Raw genomic sequence first — 7,221 nt, 5'->3', positions numbered from 1 at the left:
TTCCAATGATTTTGGGTCATTTATTGTGTATTTGTTGATTATTGGGGTATGATCGGAATGGGTTTTGGATTATATTGGGCCCAATAAGATATTAAAAATACAAGAAAAAAAAATGAGGGTAAAAAAAAGCTCAAAAAGCCCTAAAGAAAGCCAAAAAAAAAAAAGCCCAATTTTAAAAAAGCGGTTAGCGGTTGCGGTTAGTGAAATTTACTAACCGCTAGGGCGGTTACGGTTAGCGGTTATTGCCACTAACCGCTAACCGTAACCGCCTTTGCACCCCTACACAAATCTCATCCTAAACATCCATCAGGGTTGTCAATTCGTGTTCCTATTTCTGGTTCGAGTCACGTCAATGCATGAGTATAAAACTATATAAGTTAACTTTAATTCCAACCTGTTTAATTAAATGAGTCAAGCCTTTCAACTCTATGTTATGTGTCGGATTCGGGTCTATATAGGTCAGTACTTACCCGATCCATTTAATCAAACGAGTTAGTTCCCCAATCCTAATCTGTTAATTTCTTACCGAATTTGTGGGTCATGTCTAAAATTATTTGCTCTAGATTGATTGAGGATAATATTAACTATAAGGGGGAGACAAAATCCCTTCAAGTTCTCTTTTAGGAGATATTGGATTGCAAGTGCAACACTTTGGACAACTTACTTTTCCTTTGTACAAATTAAAAACAACGACATGAGTCCCTTTCTCTCAACTTGTAATGGCTTTGGCTTGACCAACTTTCGAGGACTATTTTGAGAGTGGACAACAACATCACATGCATCCACTTGTTCTTTTGCCCTAGAAAAAGGGTCCATTGTGGAAATGAAGCAATGGGAACCCGAACGTAAAATCAATGGTAAAAACCAGAAAAAAAAAAAAAAAAAAAAAAAAAAGAAGTACATGCATGCAATGATTTCTTGCCAGCCAATCACTTCTTAAGATTGTCTCTTTCAACGCAGTCAAGATAAGAACAAAGTTTGTAAGACCATTTTACCATTGGACATGTAAAATGCAAAAATAAATTAAGATTTATATGTTGAAGTACATCATTTATTGTAAAGAGTGATGGACTAACAAGTCTTAGATACCCCTCACTTTTGAAGTGGAATGAATTCTTTTCATAAAAGGATTCTGTTTGTAAAGCATTACTTCTAGTTGTGATGGGTATAATTATATGAAATGGCTTAATTATTCCATCACTTTTAAAACCCATAAACCCTAAACAACCCCACTCCCCCCCCCCCCCCCCCCCTACCAAAAAGAAACGGTAGGTACATTGAAAAGGACTTTTGGAATTCTACTAATGCATCCAAAAGGTGGTTCCAAAAAAAAAAAAAAAAAAAAAAAAAAATTCTTAATTGCTCTATCCCCCTAATTATTTTTATTTTTTTCAAGTTTCACCCCTCAAGCTAAAAGTTCTAATTTTGCAAGTAAAAATTTTATTTCAACAAGGACTAGTCCAAAAGCCGATGAGTATTGGCATATCAACCACCAAATGATCGAGATGAGCGTGTAGTATATAAGTAGCATTACTTAATAAAAAAAATATAAATCAATTAATGTATTTAATTTTGACAGTCAATTTGGAAAAGGGGCAGGCTTGAGCAGAGTGTTAGGCTCAAAGTCGAGCCAAATTCAAAAGGTCGACCAGCTGAAAACTTTTGGTAGAAAGTGTGACAAAGACATCTTCCATGGCAAGGAAAGGCACATGGGCGCAACTAACAACTTTAACACGTGTCAACAATCCATAAATGTCCCCAGGGACCACACTATTATCCATCCACGTGTAGCATCACCAAAGCATAGACAGATTGCACGCCTGCCCACCAATTAGGACTCACCCCTCCACATTCTGCAGCAACGGCAGTACTTGCCGTGTAATATGCATTCCAACTGTTCGCTTTGCTCACTTTTCTAATTTTCTTACTACTTTTTCTTTATTTATTTATATCTCTCATTATTTTAGTTCATAAATATTATTCCAACCCTCGTAAAATATTTTTTTGAATTTTTTGGTGTTGGTAAAGCAAAAAATAACAGTTAAACTAAAAATATTTTAAGCTTTTTAATTTGGTTTCAAAAAATAATTTTCGTTTTAAAATTTCAAAAGTAAAAGTTTAGGAAAAAATGCAAAATTAGTCATTGTGGTTTACCTGATTTACGTACAATTAGCTCAACGTGCCAAAAAAAATAATTTAGTCCATACAGTTAAATTCTGTCTACTAATTTAACATATTTTGTTAGTATGAAACTGATTTAAATAGGATAAGTATCGAAATTTTATTAGTTCTAACGTTTCACGCTATCAAAATCTGTTAAGTCAGTGAAAAAAATTTGACTGTAGGGACTAAATTGTTTTTTTGGCATATCTCAGGAACACTTGAGTTTATTTTGAGTTAACTGCAAATCAGGTAAACTACATAGATTGATTTTGTATTTTTTTTCCAAAAGTTTATCTTTCTCAAACCATCAAAATACTAACTGCCAGACCTTCACCGAAAGTTGTTAGAAATTACCGGCCGTTTTTTGTCATCGCTCATTTTCTATATGAGCAAAATAATGTCTAGGTGAAAAATGATTTTCAACGAAAAATATTATACATTGAAACAGATAATTAAGCAGGTAGATGGATTTGCATATTATGAATGGAATTTATTTCACATTATCCTCTAGTGGGTCTTATTGTGGACCATAGAACTTGTGTAAAAGGATGACAAAATGTTTCTTCCAAAGATATTTATGCTTCCCTCACCACCACCACATCTAAAAATGGCAACATTTTATCTAACATGATGAAGGTGAAAGAAAAAAAGTCAGAACACTTGCCTTCGCCATATTACATCAAGATCATTTTCCCATTTTCTTTTTCCATACAACTTTATCTCAAACAAGTTATACATCCATATGGTCTATTTTGGGGGGGAATATTTGTATTACATCATAGGGTTTGTACGTAAAATTCGTGGCTAGTTTTTATCTTTTGGGCCATATTCAGTGAATGCATGCATCTAGCTACCCCTGCATTATAGGTCTTATGATGATGACTCACTCTCCATCTCATCATTATGAGCTCATGAATGCATATAGGGGTATCCCATTGCGACACGTGGGAGGTTCTGCACAGTCCGATATGGACCCGTCGAGGCAATGCGGCAGAGAGTTGTCAAGGAAAGTGGTGAGGATGTGGTTGTCTGTCAGAGAAGTTTGCCGGGGAGCACTGATTGGCGATCTATATATATATATACCATGTGTTTTAGGCCAATGGGGAAGCGACACCTAAGGCTTCTTCGTTTTGGTTGTCTTGTCTGGCAAGTAATTTCCAAATCAAGTTGGGGTTATTTTAAGCAAAAATAGATAAGGCCCTGTGAGAGTTGGGTTTATTATTATATTATTTGTTTAATCTTGCTAGGGTTAATTCAGAGTTAAGTAAAGCCAAAGGGATGGTAAGCAAGAAGGATAAGGATCGAGAGAGAGAGAGAGAGAGAGTCAGAGAAACAAAGAGATTCTCCAAATTAAAAGCTCTCAAGCAGCTGGCAGATAAAGTTAATCATTTCATAATCTTTGTGATGATTTTAATAAGAAATTAAGAGAGAAAAAGAAATAGTAAAGGTTTGGTGAAGAAGATGCGCATGGCATGGAGGGGATTCTTTTGGTATGCTTTTGAGTTGTTTTTGAGTTTAATATACGTGGCCTTGAGTACTAATCAAATATATCAAACCCTAAAAAAGCCTTAAATTAATGGGTGTCATCTTTATCCCGACACCTCCAACCCCTGTTTCCCAACTTCCAGCTCTCATTTGGATACTCAAGGAACACCCATTGGTGATCTGTGATCATGATCAGGATTTCTCATTTTCTTTTAGCTAATCAAAGCTCTGCCCTCCATTGAGGAAAATAAAAAAGATATATATATATATAAACCCTAAACATCTAAGCAGATTTGGAACTATCTTCTTTACATGTGTCAACGACATCTAAATTATTAATTTATATATATTCAAAACCAATTCTTTCATTTTCATTCCTTTTAGATAATGAAAATATATATAATGGTTAAAGCTAATTAAAGCTCAGATTATTATAGGGCTGGCTCGATCATATACAGTTTTTTTTTTTTTTTTTTTAATTTTCAGTCTTTTTCAAGGGCTGAGATTAATTTATATACTAATTAATTCATCTGAAAAAGCTTGGAAGCATATTCTATAGTAATTGTCTTTCTCCCAAAAGTGGATAATATTACAAAGAGAAAACCAAATTATATATATAAGTACCCGACAGCAAATTAATTACACTGGGGTTAATGATTTAGACAACATTTATTTAGGGACTACCACCAATCAATTTCTCATGATGTGGTCTATATTTTCTCTTTTATTATTATTATTATTATTATTTTATCTTATTAAAAAATAAAAAATAAAAATAAAAAGGTATATAATATAGGCAATAGCCAATAGGACATATGCCCCCCACGTATACATAAAGCTGCATGGATAGGGATGTGTGATGAAAGCAGCGAGCTAGGGCTAGGGGCTCTTCTTCTTCTGGAAGTCAAATTTGTTTGTGCTGTATGTGCCACACAGTATCCTCCCATGTTTCCCTCCTCCCATACTCAACCCTTCACGCTTTCTCCTCAAACTCTCTGCTAAGAAAAAAACTATATTACCCCCACCATATTCTGACTCAGGCATGATTCTGCGAGGAATGCAAGAAATCCACTCATTTCTATGATCTCTACCCAAAAAAAAAAACTATTGTATATATGTTTTTTTATTACTTAGATTTCCACAATCCTTGAATTACGCCTTAATTCGGGCATCATCATGCTCTAACTTCAAGGTGTAGAGTGTAGTAGCCCTAGGCACCCTAATGTATATTGCGCGTGGCGTTTTTCTTTTTGAAGTGGTTTTTATTCGAAAACAGTAGTTATCCTTCGTGAGCATAATTATAATAATTATAATAGTACATGTTTTGCTTAAAGTCACACCGAAAAAAGTCTAGATAGTAAAAATTGCAAACTTTCTCTTAAATTTGACTAAAATTATAGTTTAATTCAGTCAAATCAAGGCATCAGCAAGATTTAAGATGGCTAATACTATTAAGATTAAAATGGCACATGCCTGCTTGGGGTTGCATTGAAAAAAGTCTAGACAGTGAAAGATTAGGAAAATCGCAAGTGTTCTCTCAAATCCGACTAAAACCATAATCTGATTCAGTTCTATTAGAGCATCAGCGAGATCTAAGACGGTTAATACTATTAAGATTAAAATAGCACGTGTTTGCTTAGAGTCGTACTGAAAGAAGTCTAGACGGTGAAAATTGCAAGCGTTTTCTTAAATCCAACTAAAACAATAGTCTCATTCAATCACATGATCAGGGCATCAACGAGATTCAAGACGGCTAATACTATTAAGATTAAAATAGCACCTACATGTCTACTTGGAGTCACATCGAAAAAAGTTTAATTTAGACAATGAAAATTGCAAACATTTCTCAAATCCAACTAAAATCATAGTATGATTCATTTTTTTTTTAAAAAAAAAAATAATAATAATATCATGATATTATTTGAAAAAAGAAATTTCCAGAAATAAATTTGAAAAAAGAAAATATTTTTTTTCTATTAATTTTTTTATACTTTAGTAACATGTCAGAAATTGACACGTTACTAAATGTTTTTTAAGTAACATCCAAATTAGTAACACGCCGCACACGTTACTAACCACATGTTACTAACATTTAGTAGTTACTAAAGTGTCGTTACTAATCAAAAGTTTTTTTGCCGTATAGCTAATACTGTTAAGGTTCGATTCTCATTTCGAGAGTCAAACTCTCACCTTATTATACGTCTAACCACTATGAGATGACATACGAGAGAAGCTTAAAAGTTGAGGGGGATTAATAAACCTACCCCCACATGAAAAATTGATTGATTGGTGAAAAAGATGGGAGGTCAAAGTGATTGAGAAAGAAACCCATGAAGAGACGGCTCTTGAATAATGTGTATATTTAAATGAAGGCAAACTCTTTCGTTGTCACTTTCGTTTAGGCAAAGCTCCAAACCAAGCCAACATGCAAAGACATATAAAGTAGGATTATTATTCTCCATGCCTAAAGCAACAAATCTTTCCAGCAGCTCATGTCAGTATCCTCGAGGCCTTTTTATATTGTTGATGGAGTTAACTAAAGTCTCAGTCAATACTTTGTTTATTGTAAAGATGGAGGAATTGCAGGAAACGTGAATGGTGGACAAGTGGGAGACGTGGCACTATTCCTTTGACTCTTCTCTCCTCTTCTCTTCTCTTCTTTTCTCTTCTTTTCCTTTGGGTTTTTATTTTCTTTCACGGTTTTTAAGGATTATTAAGCACATGGTAACCGATAGTAACCTTCTCTTTAAGAGTTAAATACCAAACACCTCTTGGGGTTTAGTAACTTTATTTTTATTTCTATGGGGTTTCATTTTTATCACAGGACCTCCTTGGGGTTTTGAAAAATGACCAAGTTAGTCCATTCGTTAGTTGACCGTTAAGACTGACACGTGGACCAATCAGATGTTGACACGTGGCACATAATTAATTTTTTTAATTTTTTTTTTTAAAAAAAAGAAAAGAAAAAAGAAAACAAAAAAAATTGGGGGTGGCCGAAACCACCCCTTGTACCCACTGGGGGTGGCTCGGCCACCCCCAATTTCTTTTCTTTTCTTTTTTCTTTTTCTTTTCTTTTTTTTTAAAAAAAAAATTAAATAGGTGGCACGTGTCAACATCTGATTGGTTCACGTGTCAGTCCTAACGGTCAACTAACGGATGGACTAGTTTGGTCATTTATCAAGACCCCAGGGGGGTCCTGTGATAAAAATGAAATCTCATGAAGGTAAAAATAAAGTTACCAAACTCCAGGGGAGTATTTGGTATTTAACCCTCTTTTTAATTTGCTAGATTAAGGGTTTTTCCCTTCCACGTGGAACACGAGTCGAACTATTGGAGTGGCCAGGTCACACGTGTCATGTAGACTCTAGTGTAGCAGATCCGACGACAGTTGATACCTACAAAACTACATTGTGTGTTTGCTAAGTGGATGTGTGAGGTCCACAGCATGGCCTTAATTAAGGCATTTTTTTTATAAAAAAAAAAAGAAAAAAGAAAATTGTATAATTTTTGAGTTGTAATTCATTTATTATTATTTTTTCAAGTCTAATTAACTCTAAAATAACAACCTTATGG

The sequence above is a fragment of the Corylus avellana genome, chromosome 3 (assembly GCF_965113065.1).
Source record: "Corylus avellana chromosome 3, dhCorAvel1.hap1.2, whole genome shotgun sequence".
NCBI lineage: Eukaryota > Viridiplantae > Streptophyta > Magnoliopsida > Fagales > Betulaceae > Corylus > Corylus avellana.
This window is presented reverse-complemented; position numbering follows the sequence as displayed.